Source organism: Acipenser ruthenus, chromosome 2 (genome assembly GCF_902713425.1).
Source record: "Acipenser ruthenus chromosome 2, fAciRut3.2 maternal haplotype, whole genome shotgun sequence".
Classification (NCBI taxonomy): Eukaryota; Metazoa; Chordata; class Actinopteri; order Acipenseriformes; family Acipenseridae; genus Acipenser; species Acipenser ruthenus.
Window position 1 is genome coordinate 27,778,831 of NC_081190.1, and position 16,206 is coordinate 27,795,036.

At 36.1% G+C, this 16,206-nt stretch overlaps 1 protein-coding gene across 1 annotated transcript in view; it reads right to left on the reverse strand.

Annotated features, from left to right (window-relative positions):
- The window catches only part of LOC117963338 (F-box/LRR-repeat protein 17-like), a 272,309-nt gene that overhangs the window by 66,725 nt on the left and 189,378 nt on the right, over positions 1–16,206 (reverse strand). The window lies entirely within an intron of this gene.

Below are 16,206 nucleotides of genomic sequence, written 5' to 3' on the forward strand. Positions count from 1 at the left end.
AATCCTTAAGTATAATGAAAAAAGACAGCCATTACAGTATCAGGAACATGTAGTTGTGTTTATAGATTTCTGATCCTCATACCAGGGTTTTACACAGAAATGATCTTGGCCTAATATCAATGCATCTCATTTATGTCCAACATTGAGGTCATTTTAAAATGTCAATGTCTGGATTACAGTCTTTCTGCTCTGCTATAATTTTATTATAGAAAATGTATTGAAAAAATAAAGGTGTTGTGTTGTATAATATATATATATATATATATATATATATATATATATATATATATATATATATATATATATATATATATATATAATGACAAAATAGATCAATATAACTTTTGTATATAATAATACTTGTATAACTGGAAATGAGTGGAAATTACCCAATGAGCTATTCTAGTTAGTAATTTTGAATTTTATGTACATTGTTAGCAAAAAAATTAGAGTATGCTAAAATACAATAAAAACAACAATACTTTTATTTCCTGGTAAAACAAAAGTCTGCATTTCTTTATCATCAAAAGCAGTCACAGACAAACATCCCATTAATGTACCACAGAAAACAAATAGCTCGTCATAACTGTTTTTCTTACCCAGTGGCGGATCAATAATAATATCAATAACCGTGTTAACATGCATTACAGTATTGCTCTTTACTCTTTTTTTCTGAATTCAGTGAAATCACAGAAGAATATTGGAAGCAAATCACAAATCACCTAGTGCTGAAGTGGAACTCCCACAGTTAACAGTTATTAAAGGCAGTCAAATGTTTCTTGGGGACTCCAGGTCAAGTCATATGTTATGCAAATGCAACTCCTTTTTCTTCAGTATCTTGTATCTAAACACGGTTTACTTTGACTATCATACATAAGTATAATGATTGAGTAAATCATGGCTGGTAACTCATCTTATGAAGACATAAAAGTAGTTCCCTATTTTCTGGCAAACCTTCCAAATAGTTTCATGTCAAACTCAGTAAAGTCATTCATGTAGCAACACAAATCTTTCTGTGTTTTTAACAATGTATTTAATAATGTAATCAGAGCTCCAGATAAGGTTTTGGGTCTGGGAGTAATTTACCATCTAATTTTAACACAGAGGGTAACATGCAGCTCCAGGGGGTAAAATGCAACATTACCTTCATGAGTAATCTCGATAAATACTGTACAATCTGTAACGGTAATGGGGTAGGTGTTAAAAAAAAAAAAAAAAGCCTTCCATTTTAACTGCAAAGTTACTTTGAACTACCGTACAACCACGCGTGTGTTCTACAAGGTTGTTTATCGGCTCCGTGCATTTTTTTCGAGGCATCACATTGACTCTGCAAATTAATTACGTTACTTATATTTTAACATTAAATTCTTAAACTCAGTGAACATGTTAAAACTTCAATATAAAGCAATACAGATAAATAAAATAAGGAAATGCATTCATAAGTTATAAAACAGTTTGTTTAATATTATAGGCACCTGTTTCTTAGCGGTTGCTTCCGACGATGGTTGCAGTTGGATTTGTAGCTGGACTGGGGTGTTTACGCTTCAACCTTTGTAGCTTCGAATTTCTTATTCTTACTGTGATTGGCTGCAAAGACAACAGGGCTTGCCAGAGATTGGATAATGTTTGTTGGGTTGGATTTTCTTGTGTACAGTTTCCTAGTAACTAAAGACATTGTATTCTGGGAGATGTAGTTGTTAGTGGAAGTTTTAGGGGAGGCGGGAGGGGAGACAGATAAGCTGTGCAGCAAAATTGCTATGCGTATTTTTACGCATTCAATTTAAATTTAGTGCAGATTTCAGATTTTTTAATGCGTAAAAACATCAGGTACGCAGCTTATCTGGACTGCTGAATGTGATGTTTGTTATGGTCTCCAAAATGTGTAACACTACCATTCGTCCAAACAATAAATGTTCTTGTACAAATATTTTAAGGCAAACATCAAGAGAAACAACACATTAGAAATTATCAAACTGGCTTGTAAAAAAAAAGAAACGGTAACTCAATGTCATTTCTAGCAGTTAGGGAAGATTATATTAAAAACAGTTAGGTATTATGGCTTTAAAGCCACAAAGATTACAAATTGCTAAAATTTGTTAAGTGGTCAATGAAATACCCCTGCAGAAGGGCTAATATTTACTTTTACCTTCATGCATGCAATTTGAAAGTTCTCTTTCCTGTTCTGTACTGACTCTCGGTTCACAGAACAGAACAGAAGATCAAATATATGGGCAGCATCCCTGACTGAAGTGATAATAGGAGTCTGTGCCGTTTGACTTTCCAAACACAGCCAAGTAAACTCTCTGTGCAATATAAAGAGGGACTGAGCCAAGTATTCTGTTACAGTTTCCTCCTGGTGCTTTTATGATGTTATTATAACCTAGCTCAGAGGATTAAAGAATCGAGATTAGTAATAACAGATTGGTACAAATAAAACATCATGCCGAGGGTCTGGCCAGCAACCTGGGGATGTTTAAGTCTTTAAACATCCAAGTTCATTTGAAGATGTTCCCCACTAAGAGTTTTATTTAAGCACAACATGGTTACCACTGAAGAGACAGCTATATAATTGTCTCCAGGAATCCAATTTGGAATTTTACTTCCCTGCGCTCTCATAATCAGGTTTTTAATATCGTGTGGACTCAGAACAGAAAGTAGTTTGTGAGCATCCTAGTTAATGGCATTTAGTTCATGGCCTTAAAAAAATAAAAATTGAGGGTGGCAATCTATAAGTTAAAAAAAAGTTAGGAAGACCTCAAAGTAGTACTGGAATGTGATATTAAACTAATATAAATTAAATTGAGCTGGGAGAAATTAAATATCTTTCGAACATGGAGACTTTTCGAAATAACACAGAATTAGGTGTTTATTCAGATTCAGACTTCTTATCGTTAGGATACATTACTCAAAGTTAAAGTAATTTGTTGTTAAATACAATGTTAAAAAAAAGATACCAAAACACAAAAATAATTTAGATTTCAACTGAAGTAAACTTCACCCAACATGAAACTTTAAAATACAGCTATTGATTTCTTAAAGTGTACCAGACTAACAGTGACATTTTCAGAGGAGCATTTTAATACTGCCCATCTAATAACAATTTTGAACTTTCTAGCTCATCTGTTTTTGCTCTTTACAAATTTCTTTCAATGCATGCTTATTTTACCCCAGACTGCACTGCAGCACAGTCCCCTGGAGTAACATGAAAACGAATTCTTAAACAATTCAAATGCCAGCAGCAGTAGCCCTATGTGTCTAACAGAGAGGCACTGGAAGTGAAGTACAATCCATCATAGTCTGCTGCATTTAGAATGACCACCTCCGATGAGAGAGAGTGCAAATCACAGGTGGTGGACACGACTGTCTGTTCTGCATACAGATGAACTGGAACGGCTTTGAATTCAAAGGCTACAAGATATGTGTGTTTTATTCAAATATAGTCTTACACTGCACTCTTATCTGGCAAGACTAAATGGGCAAGATTACAAGTCCAATCCTAAAAAGTATTCTTTGTATAAAAGCGTCACGACACACAATGAGACACTTTTTAAAAAAAATTTAAAATATGGTAAAATATCACCTGAGAAATGTATTACTGCCAGAACCTGGAGTTGCTGTAAGAGAGGTTTGAAAAATGCACTATGGCTATTGCTTGGAATTTTAAAAGGAAAGTGCATGGTATTTTCAAGACAGCAGGGCATTTTCAAACGGTAAGCAGAAAGAATTGATTTTTGATAGTTTAGAATTACAGTCTCAGTTGCTCACAGGAAAGGCTCTGGCATTTTCCTAATGGAGAAGCCTGTTTGGGTCTGATCAGTACAAGTTTTGCTTGTATATTAATATTAAATTCAGCTCTACGCTTACACTGGGAGTATAGCTAATAGGAATATGGCTAATCTTTTTCACGCTTCTATGTTTTAATAAATCCCTGTCCTTGCAAGGGATATAGTTTCTGGATGTTATAAGTAAGCAATAGCATATGAAAAGATGTGTAGTGTGGCACAAAGTGTCAGCCATTAAAATGGCCCAATATTGTTAAGAGGTTTAAGAACAAGCAAAAAAAAACTACATGTTTTTTTTAAATTAATATTCTTGTTTTGTCCTTTTAAGTTTTTTTTTTTTTAAGGTTTTATAAAAATAAATACATCCATACACCATAAAACTGGGTATTATTTGTTTGAAAGGGAAATACTGTCATCAGCCACGAAGGCTGAAGGACATTTTAGGCATTTTATAACTAGACATAAAATATGAAATGATGTGGTCAAAATAAATGATTATATTCAAAGGATAAATATAGCTTTTGCAAAAACACAGTACAATAAAATACAAAAAAGTCATTACAATTGTACCAACTAAAATTCCCCTTTCCCCTACTGACTTTACTTCCACTAGATTTTGGTCTTTTCATCAATACTTTGTGGTTCCATATCAATATAACAGTGTATATGAAAGCATAAACTGCGAGTATGGAGCTGCATTCCCTGGGACACATAAAAAAACAAGGTGTTTTTATCCTGGCGTGAACCTTTCTAAATAAATCAAATTAAATAAGAATCCAGCCTAGCAGGTGCTGGAGAAACCTTGTTTGTTTATTTATTTATTTATTTGTTTCTTTCTTGATATATAGGTCAGCCAGTACTTCTGGTGTCATTACTTCTAAATCTGCTCATGACTGAAACATAAGGTTTGCCCCAGTACAATCCACTATTTTGATGCATTTCTTCAGCATTACTGAATAATCCACAAGAGCATCCCAGGACTTCTCCTCATGTCTGCATGCACTATATATGCCCAATGAAACCAACAGGCAACATTTTAAAAACACTGACGCATTATTGAACTGTGGAACCAATAATGTATAAACCTATAGACCTTCGTTAACTGCACTCAAGGGGTTGAGAGCCGTTGCTCTCCCCGAATCCTGCTTCTCTCATCACCAAACACATTTTTTTTAATATAGAGGCAGACAGTGTTCATGCAAAATGCCAAATCATTTATTTCCTTTGAACTTTACTTGTGAGGTCTTTAAATAGTGGAGCAGATGAATAGTACAATATGTCTATCTGTATTACAGACAAATACAGATTTTGAAGCTTTAAAAACATTTTTTGTTATTTTTTTTCTTCTTCTTCTAAATTTTACAATTATTAATCAAGTCCTAGGCTGTAACACACTTGAAAAATCTGTGTGTGCTTGTGTGCTAGTACTTTATCTACAATATGTACATTTCATATTTACTTTGACTTTTTATCTTTGAAGCACATTATTATGGTATCAGTACAACAAAAACAACATAAAAGGCAATGTCCCTTTCAATATCGCTTGCTTTCTGAGCTATAAAAGTAAATATGAGGGCAGCAGTGTGGAGTAGTGGTTAGGGCTCTGGTTAGAGTGTGGAGTGTGGAGTAGTGGTTAGGGCTCTGGACTCTTGACCGGAGGGTTGTGGGTTCAATCCCCAGTGGGGGACACTGCTGTTGTACCCTTGAGCAAGGTACTTTACCTAGATTGCTCCAGTAAAAACCCAACTGTATAAATGGGTAATTGTATGTAAAAATAATGTGATATCTGTATAATGTGAAATAATGTATAATGTGATATGTTGTAACAATTGTAAGTCGCCCTGGATAAGGGCGTCTGCTAAGAAATAAATAATAATAATAATAATAACAAAGCTTGAAGATGCTAAAACCACCAATTGGGAATGTAAACACACCGCAGACAATCTGATCAATAAGTCTGCATTCCGAAAATCACCAGTGTGCAGAAAACCCTTCTCTAAAATCAAGGTTTTTATGCCATGGGTTATTGCATGTCATGCGGACAAATTTTATATTATACTGTACTTTCCTCTTTAAGGTCATATTCAATGGTGTTAAATTGAGCAAATTGTTCTCCTCAGGCTCTCCATACTCAACCATGTCTATCATCAGTGAACAGATGAACTCTTGATTCATCATTGAACAAAATAGGTGCCCATTGATAGAACTGCCAGTTTGGAAGATCAAGGCTGTAATTGGCAGTTTCTTCTGTGTTGTGGGGTCAGTTGAGGACCTGTAGCTGGTCTTCTCAACCTCAAACCACACTCATGCTATCCATTTCTCACAGTCTGATTACATATGGTGACTCCAGTTGCTGCCCTGAAGTGAATACTGAACCCATATGCAAAGGACTGGCGATTCCTCAGTGCCACATTGTGTAGATAAATCGGCCATTAAATAGTGTGGTTGACCTCCAATGATCCATCCAGGATGTCTAGTGTGGAAACCCTGATAATGTGTCCACAATCTGGAAACAAAAAGGGCCACACCAAATTAACTAGCTACATATCTTTATTTACCCCCAGATTCCAGTGTTTTAACAGCTTTGGCAGTCTGGACTTCAGTTAAAAATCATCATCTGCCATCATTTGGCATCATTAGAAGCCATGATTCCCAAACCAACAACAACAATCAGTGTTATCACCAGAGCAGCCACTTGACTACTTCAGACCTGAAGTTTAAATGGGACACTGTTTTCACTGTCGTTCGTCACTCTCGTCAATTACGAACATATCTTGACCGTGACAAAGAAAACATCAGTTCAGTAGTTTTTAGTGATGACTGCTTCTGTTTGTATGATAATTTGTTTAATTTTAAAAGAATCGTTAAGTCATCTGTTTATAGTTTAAACACAATCACATAATATGATGGAGAGACAGAGACAGTGGACAATCATACTACTAGGTCCTCTGCTCTTCCTAATCTACATTATTGACAAGAAAACTTGTTAAATTTGCAGACGACACAAAAATAGGAGGAGTGGCAAACACTGCTGCAGCAGCAAAGGTCATTCAAAATGATCTAGGCAGCATTCAAAACTGGGCAGACACAAGGCAAATGACATTTAATATAGAAAACTGTAAGGTACTGCACGCAGGCAATACAAATGTGCATTACAAATACTGAAACTGAAGAAGGAATCTATGAAAAAGATCTAGGAGTTTATGTTGACTCAGAAATGTCTTCATCTAGACAATGTGGGGAACCTATAAAAAAAGGCCAACAAAATGCTTGGATATGTAGTGAACTAATGTTAAAACTTTACAATGCATTAGTAAGACCTCATCTATTATTATTATTTATTTCTTAGCAGACGCCCTTATCCAGGGCGACTTACAATTTATCACATTATTTTTACGTACAATTACCCATTTATACAGTTGGGTTTTTACTGGAGCAATCTAGGTAAATCTAGGTACCTTGCTCAAGGGTACAGCAGCAGTGTCCCCAACGGGGATTGAGCCCACAACCCTCAGATCAAGAGTCCAGAGCCCTAACCACTACTCCACACTGCTGCCCTGGTACATAATCCGTCGCATATGCGACTGCATTGGGACCAGAGTAAGGGCGGATATGTAAAAAGTCGGCTGAATGAATCCTGTTTTAAATACCATTATACACAGCTGTAACAATTACTATATTCACACAATTATTGTTTTGAGATTCAGCTTTTATTAGGGAGCTAATACAATATTGTGGCCTCCTCTCGTTTGTAAACTTTCTTATGTTCTAATGTACTAATCTCTATTGAATAAATTTCAACTGTCATTACCGACGTTCCATAGAGCTGGTTCCAATTTTATATATTTTTTTTCCTCTCAAGCGGGAAATGCCTGCGCGGTAGTGAAAGATTATGAAGCAGTTTGCACTTAACAGTGAAAAATGTCACAGAGGAAATTAGACGACTTCTTAAGCGTGACAGTAAGGATGAAAACGAAATCGAATGTTATTGTACACCACACACGGTTAGATTTTTTAAATACGATTTGAGTTACTGCCTTGTAACAAAAATTTAAAATATTGCACTAAACATTTCATTTAGAGAAGGAAAACCTGAAATGCAGAGGATTTATAATTTGTTATCTGGAAAAGCGCTTGGTAGGCTATAACAATGACATTGGAATCCAACTGTTTTATTGCCATGTTATATGCTACAAAACAATTGAAAAAGTTGCAGAATAAACAAGAACACAACATTATTGTATGATGCACAAATAATTACAGAACAGTTTGCATGCAGCTCTTCAGGCGTGCTAAACTCAGGTGCTTAAGGCTGACATTTTTATAGGTAACTGAAAATGGTCAATCACTTTAGACAGAGAACGATGTTAAAATAATAATCGTGTTCAATAAAGTCATTTAAGGTACAGGTGGAATAAAAATATGATGCGTAACACCCCTTGAGAACTTGAGTTGTGTACCAGTAATGACTACTGAATTTCTCCAGTGACTAAAGTTTATAGAAAGGAGTGGTCACTAGTGAAAACCCAAGGAAAATCCTGAAGGGTGGGTGCTGGTGCAAAATGCATCTCCAGCTGTAACAATTTATTGAAAAACACAAAAAAAATCTACCTGGCAAATGACTTAACAACTTTGACTATGTTCAGGGTATTATTTTTGCCATATTTAAGGTTTGCTCCTTTCATTTTCTGAGTAGTGTATTTATTTAATATATTGGAGGATCCTGTTTTTTTTTTTTCTTTGGATTGCATTGTTGTTTATTTGCATATATTCATAGGCACAAACCATCCATTTCCAGCCTATATATTACTAGTTTCAGTAAGATCCTTGCTTAAAGCTAACCTGTTTCCAGTTTCTGAGAGCACTGATCTATCACAAACTGGTTTCATCAAGTGCAATTAATTGCAAGAATTATCTATGTGACTTATTGATCATGGCTGTGACCCTTAGCAATACAATAATCCTAAAAAAGAACATGGAAGGGGGGTTGTAAAGCAACATACAGTCTCTGGAACCCCCTGGGTATACACCGTTAGGATGTGATTGATTGAAGAGCCAAGACAAGAAAAGCCACAAGTATTAAACTGAAGTGACAGTCAATTTAAGATGACTGGAACAAACTGTCAGCTGAGTGAATCATCAAGACTTAATAAGAACAACAACAACAAAAAAGAGATACTCTTTAAGAGCCATGTAGTCATTGGTATTAACACTGGCATAGTCAGAATAATACCACTTTCACACACAAATGCCGCTACTGAGCTGTCTCAGAGACGCTTCAAAAATTCTTTAAAATACCCATTCACACAGCACAAGAATTAGACCCAGGTGCAGGGTTTAAAAGGAGAGCATGCAGTATGCTCAGGGCTGCTGAGTAGAAGGAGGCAGAAGGAAGGTGCTCTGCTTCCGAGCAGTCTTAAAAGTAAGTGCGGTGTTTAAGTTTGTGGTTTGTGGCAGGTAAACGGCTTAGCCGTCCTGCTAGGTAGTCAGGGAAATTACCTGTGTAGTAAGCGCTCCAAACGGAGTTAGGTTTTTGTTTTATTTTTGTGTTTAATTAAAAATTAGCGCGTCAGCGCTTAAAAATTCCATTTCTGTTGTGCTGGGTCGTATTTTTAAAGGGGCAACGAACCCGAGTGAGTGCGCTCGTTTACAATATATATATATACATACATATATACACACACATATATACATATATATACACGGAGTGTACAAAACATTAGGAACACCTTCCTAATTTGAGTTGCACCCCCTTTTGCTCTCAGAACAGCCCCAATTCGTCGGGGCATGGACTCTACAAGGTGTCGAAAGCGTTCAACAGGGATGCTGGCCCATGTTGACTCCAATGCTTCCCACAGTTGTGTCAAGTTGGCTGGCTTTGGGTGGTGGACCACCCTTGATACACACGGGAAACTGTTAAGCGTGAAAAACCCAGCAACGTTGCAGTTCTTGACACACTCAAACCGGCAAGCCTGGCACCTACTACCATACCCCGTTCAAAGGCACTTACTGTAAATCTTTTGTCTTCACTGTTGCCTGCAGACACTCATTCGTGTACCGCTCTCCAGCCCTTCGGCGAACAAACTGCCTTCTGCTACAGCCAAATATTTCAAATTTTGATTCATCAGTCCAGAGCACCTGCAGCCATTTTCCTGCACCCCAGTTCCTGTGTTTTCATGCATAGTTGAGTCGCTTGGCCTTTTTTTCATGTCGGAGGTATGGCATTTTGGCCGCAAGTCTTCCATGAAGGCCACTTCTGACCAGACTTCTCCGGACAGTAGATGGGTGTACCAGGGTCCCACTGTTTTCTGCCAATTCTGAGCTGGTGGCACTGCTGGACATCTTCCGATTACGAAGGGAAGTAAGCATGATGTGTCTTTCATCTGCTGCAGTAAGTTTCCTTGGCAGACCACTGCGTCTACGGTCCTCAACGTTGCCCATTTCTTTGTGCTTCTTCAAAAGAGCTTGGACAGCACATCTGGAAACCCCTGTCTGCCTTGAAATTTCTGCCTGGGAGAGACCTTGCTGATGCAGTATAAATACCTTGTGTCTTGTTGCTGTGCTCAGTCTTGCCATGGTGTATGACTTTTGACAGTAAACTGTCTTCAGCAACCTCACCTTGTTAGCTGAGTTTGGCTGTTCCTCACCCAGTTTTATTCCTCCTACACAGCTGTTTCTGTTTCAGTTAATGATTGTGTTTCAACCTACATATTGAATTGATGATCATTAGCACCTGTTTGGTATAATTGTTTAATCATACACCTGACTATATGCCTACAAAATCCCTGACTTTGTGCAAGTGTACCTAGAAGAATTGATGCTGTTTTGAAGGCAAAGGGTGGTCACACCAAATATTGATTTGATGTAGATTTTACTTCTGTTCACTCACTTTGCATTTTGTTAATTGATAAATATAAACTATTAACATGTCTATTTTTGAAAACATTCTTACTTTACAGCATTTTTTCACACCTGCCTAAAACTTTTGCACAGTACTGTATATATATATATATATATATATATATATATATATATATATATATATATATATATATATATATGCAGCAAACTTCTGTCTATCTATTTGATTATATATAGGGCTTCTGTTTTATTAATTGTATTTTTCGGTGCTTATTTTGAGCTATTTTCGAGTTTTATGTAAATCGTTTTTTTTCGGGGCTTTCGTTTTTGATATGCTGTATAAAATTAGTGTTTTCGGTTACTTTCCAAAAACGCTATTTTTTTTCTGCCACAATATGTATAGTAGTAACTCGACAGTACTTGCACACTTAAATTGTAGCTTCTTTCCTTTGCTGTCTTTCACAATGAAATCCCTACGGTCTTCTGGAGTTTTTGTGTGTAGTCATTTTTGTACATTTCGCCACAATTCTGTTTTAAATCCTCAGTATCTTAACTGTTATACAGCTTGAAATCCCGCTATCAAGCCTCCATCCTGATTGTAATCTCGTTCTAAATCTCGCAAGCGGAGTCTCCAATTGGGGCGGGTTTAAAGTATTGAGAACGAATCAATAATAGATGCAAGTCAGGAAGGCGGGACATTGCCCAGCAGCACTGGGAAATGTATTTATTCTTATTTTTGTAGTAGGTTTTATTTTTTAATGGGAAAAGGGTAAAGTCAACGTGAATTGATTAACCATTTCCACAGTTTTTCCTGTGTTTATTGGCTATCCACCGATTTCATGTATCGGGGATGTTTTATCAGGTTTTATCGGTTAAAACCGAAAATCAGAAGCCCTCATTATATATATATATATATATATATATATATATATATATATATATATGTGTGTGTGTGTGTGAGAGAGAGAGAGTGTGTATAATTTATCCACTGCACAGGAGTGTTCAACTAAAAAATGGTTCTACCTATTGCATATACTGGCAATGGCTACAAAAAATTGCAGATGCATTTCCCGATCACATTAATTGATTTGCGCAGGGTCTGTGCCCCCAAATCCTACTGCATAGTTCAAAGTGCTGCATCTGTTTAGTAGCTGCCACTCCTAGAATTGTAAAGTTAACAATTCCTGAACTTCTTCCGGTCTCCAATTCCTACCTCGTTCTTGATCAGCCATTGTATTTGAAATGAATAAAAGCGTGTAACACAGATGACACAAATACCCAACACGTCCAGTATACAGTCACTTGGGATGTTGACTTTCAATCCACGGCCACTGTAGTGCTTCATAGCCTTTCACACAGGAGTTGAGATACTTCAGTGCGGCACAAAATATAACGACTCTGTGACGGTATAGGCAATTCACACAGACCAAAACGCCACATCAGTGCCGGTTCTGAGCTGTCATAACCCATCTCTGTGAACAGGGTATAAGGCATCCATGTGCACTATTGCTGCCAAAAGGATAATCAGTCAGGGTTATTGACTACCACTCCACACCATTAAAAACAAGATTTATTGAAACAAGATGATATATTATTCGTTTTCAAACTTGTTCAGTGATCATAAACACCACCTTTGAAATTATGTGCAGGTTTGTCCAGGGTTTTGTCATCTGCATGTGAATGCCTATGATTGCAAATAAACAAACACACAATCTCAAAAGGGCATTTGAACAATGGAGGCATACTGCTGGAATTTCAGATGCAATTATAATATCTATTATTAAAATGGAGATGTAAGAACTCAATTCATATGGAACGCCTAGCTATTGTGTGGGCTCTGGTGAAATTGTGATTTATTATTCAATTTATGAATGCTTTCAATGAAAACCACCACAATTTTGATGGGGGGAAAAAACAAAACATATTCATTTATTAATTATGAGCTGTTATCACGTAACAGCACAGCAGACTGAACCCACAATGAAAACTATATGGCTATTAGTAAAAGGGAGGAAACAGGATAGCTGAAAATAATGATGCAATTAATCATTCATAAACTACAAAGTAAATGCTTAATAATACAAAATAAATTGCTACATTATCATCCGTCTCATACATTTCTCCAACTCAGAAGTATATCTGCTTCTACCAAGATGGCTCTGGTTGTGAGCTGATGTCAGAACCACAGTATTCAGTTGTCATCTCGTATATTTTAACTTGCTTATATTTATTCTGGATGTTTATAACAAACATGATTCAAAAGAACTCATTATTACGGTTCATTTTAGAAAAAAAGCTAACCCTAGTCTCGTTCTCCTCCAGGGAGAAGGTGGCAGTATTTGAATGGTTACTTTTATTGTGGTGAGAAGTTAAATCTTGATTCCTGCAGTCTTTAGTTTGCTGGTACAAGTCCACTCTCTTACCTACTTTCTTTTGTTTTTTGGTTCTCTCCAAAATGGAACAAGAGAACAGCAAAACACACCCCAAAGACTTTCAGTGAAGTTCAAATTGTTTATAATGGAAAAATAATGTATGTACAACATTATGAAGGTTAAAGTGTTATTACACTGGATCTTTTAAATGGAATAATACAAGTTTTATAATAACTTACAAAACAAATTCCCTAGAAAACACACTTATATCTGTCTGCTCAGCTTTGGCAACATCTCTCAAACAGGACAATGCACTAACACTGACCAGTAGTTTTTCACCCAGGACCGTTCACTATAACCGTCTATTTTATCTGGTATACATTATATTAAAACTGGTGTTATGCATGTTAAAAAATAGTTTACCTTTATTAATTGTATTAAATTCCTTTTTTTGAATACTTTTTTCATTTCAGTACTGTGCTCAACATTTATAGATATGCACTCTAAACAAAATCACTAAACTTTGAACATAAAATTGTTTGTTAATTGAAAGCACTCTCCATAAACAAAACGAAGGGAAGCTACAGAAATCAATAAACCCCCGAAACAGAGCGGAAAATCACAAAGACAGTTATACAATTTGGTGCATGATTGCTGTCCTTTCTCACAGCTCCGCATCTTACCTCAACCTAATTCATTTGACACACAACACAGAAGTTGCACGACAGTGTAAAAAAATGGCAAATGAAAACAAGCTCTGTGTGATATGTGAGATTTAATATATTAAAAAAACACACACAAAAAAAACACAGGATCAACACAACAACACATTTCCCATCATCCTCCTGCTCACATGTTTACCAGTGAGCAGGAGGATGATGGGAAATGCAATTCTGAGAAGTCCATGCGGGTACATGTGAAGCCATCTTGAGGCAGGGAATGCAATTTAAAAATTAAAAAAGTGGTCAAAATGTTAAAAAATAAATAAATAAATAAATAAATAAATAAATAAAACAACACACACCTTAAGTAAACAGTTGTAGCAACACATGTAACACAATAAAATAAAAAGGTCCTTATGTACCCTTTAATAAGTTACTCATCTTAAAACAGAGGTCACATGAGGCAAAAGGTGACACAAAACACAAAGCAAGTACCGATACATTTTAAGCAATGATTTTAATCATAGAATCCAAAAACTGACAAATAATACATTCTGTTTTGTCAGATTAACAGGAATATTTAGTATAATCATCACAAGGAAGCACCAGCTGTAAGATTTGGGTTTCTTAGTCTAAAACTGTCCTATTCTAATGTAAAACCATTCAATATACAAAGGCCACATATGCACAGTGGCAACATTTATCAGAGTCCCACTTGTGTATTAATAGACATTTACACAGCAATGTCTCCCCACAGAATGTAAGTGACACTACTGTATATAATATTGTCTAATGCTTTGTACGCATTGCGATTTTTCCTGTCACTCACTGCCAGTCAGATTTGGCCTGGGCATAATACATCCATTCAGAGGCTAAAGACATCTCATACTGTAGCAGCTGGTTACATGAGGTGTTTTGTAGTGAATTGTGCAGTAAGTGTAGAGATTAATGTGCAAAGGAGTAAAAGATACATATCTACATCACTAAAAACTCATTTCCCAAAATCTGAGCATGGATTTTCCAGTCATTCAGCAATATAAAAAAAAAAAAAAAAAAAAACCTGAAGTAGTATGGTAGTCTGAATGACCTCTTTCCTACTATGTATGTGAACCGCATATTTTAGCAACAATTTGGAATGTGTTCAACAGCTACACTTAACTCTCTAATCTTAAGAATTGTTAACAAGCAGGTCCTGTCACAGAACTAATATAACAGGTGTGTAACAAAAAAAGCAGAGACTCAAGAACTAAAAGAAAAGTTAATCAACCAAACAAGTTCTCTGTTTAACACACTGCAGGGATGGTCATTCAATGCTGTGAAAGCAGCAAAAATAAAAGCATCGAAATAACAAAATATTATTTTCCCAATGCAGAAAATGCTCTGTCTAGGTACAGTAAATGGCCTCAATGAGTCATTGGGCTATGAGGTCCTTCTCTTATTTGGCTGCACACAGTGGAGTAGTGCTATATTTAGAAGTCAGGGGTCACTATTATTTACCTCCCCCCCACCAACAAGTGTACCAACTGATTACAAATTCAGACAATCAGGTCTTGAGGTGTTATTGGAAAGCAACTAGACTTAAAGCTATTTATATTAAAGATAAATAAATAAATACTGTACATATTTTCATAACCAGTTTCATACACTAATACACACATTATTAAAACGTAGTTATTATTATTATTATTATTATTATTATTATTATTAATCCTATGTGTAACACTCCCCTGCTCCCCCTTCTCATACATTGAATTGTTTGGTCCAGAATCGTCTTCTCTCAATGTCCTATTGCAGCTGCTTAAGAGCGAATGAGACTGAGGTTTTGAAACAGAAGTGCATCAGTTTGCAAAAAAAGATGTGTAAGGCAACAGGTACCCTTTATTTGTTTGTTGCGATTGAGTTTTATCTTTTAAATAAATGTTTAGCTTATTTTAACTACATTATTTCTTATATATGGGTCTAAAAATAAGAACTGCTCCAATTACTACATCTAATTGTAAAACTCTGACACCTCAGCACAGCGTTAATACAGGTCCCTTCACCTCTCTTACACATTATTCACACCTGTCCTTCCAGACCAGGCACGCTATATTCAAACTTTTTTCATTATTTATTTCTCAAGGGTTTCTAACAGTTATTGTATTCTTTGCTTATTTGTATGGGTTATTCACATGTATATCTCCATATATTAACAACAGGAGCAAAACAGTTCAATATTCTACATGTGAAGTACGGCAGCGGTGCTCTCCCTGCCCAAGAGACGTGGGGGGGCGGCGCTCCCCCCGACCCCCCAGCACTACACTCCTGGCTGCACAGTATGCCTATCATTTTCTATGAACAAAGATGTTCTACTTGCTACTAATGTTACAAGATCCCATTTCCCTTTCTTTAAATTTAAATGTTAATAGAATATAAATGTCTCTCTTCAGCCCTGATGTTAATCCATGAAACTGTCCATTCACTCTAATACACAACAATAACCCTTTGGATATGGAAGTAATAAATAGAGTTTTTTTAAACTGTAGAAAA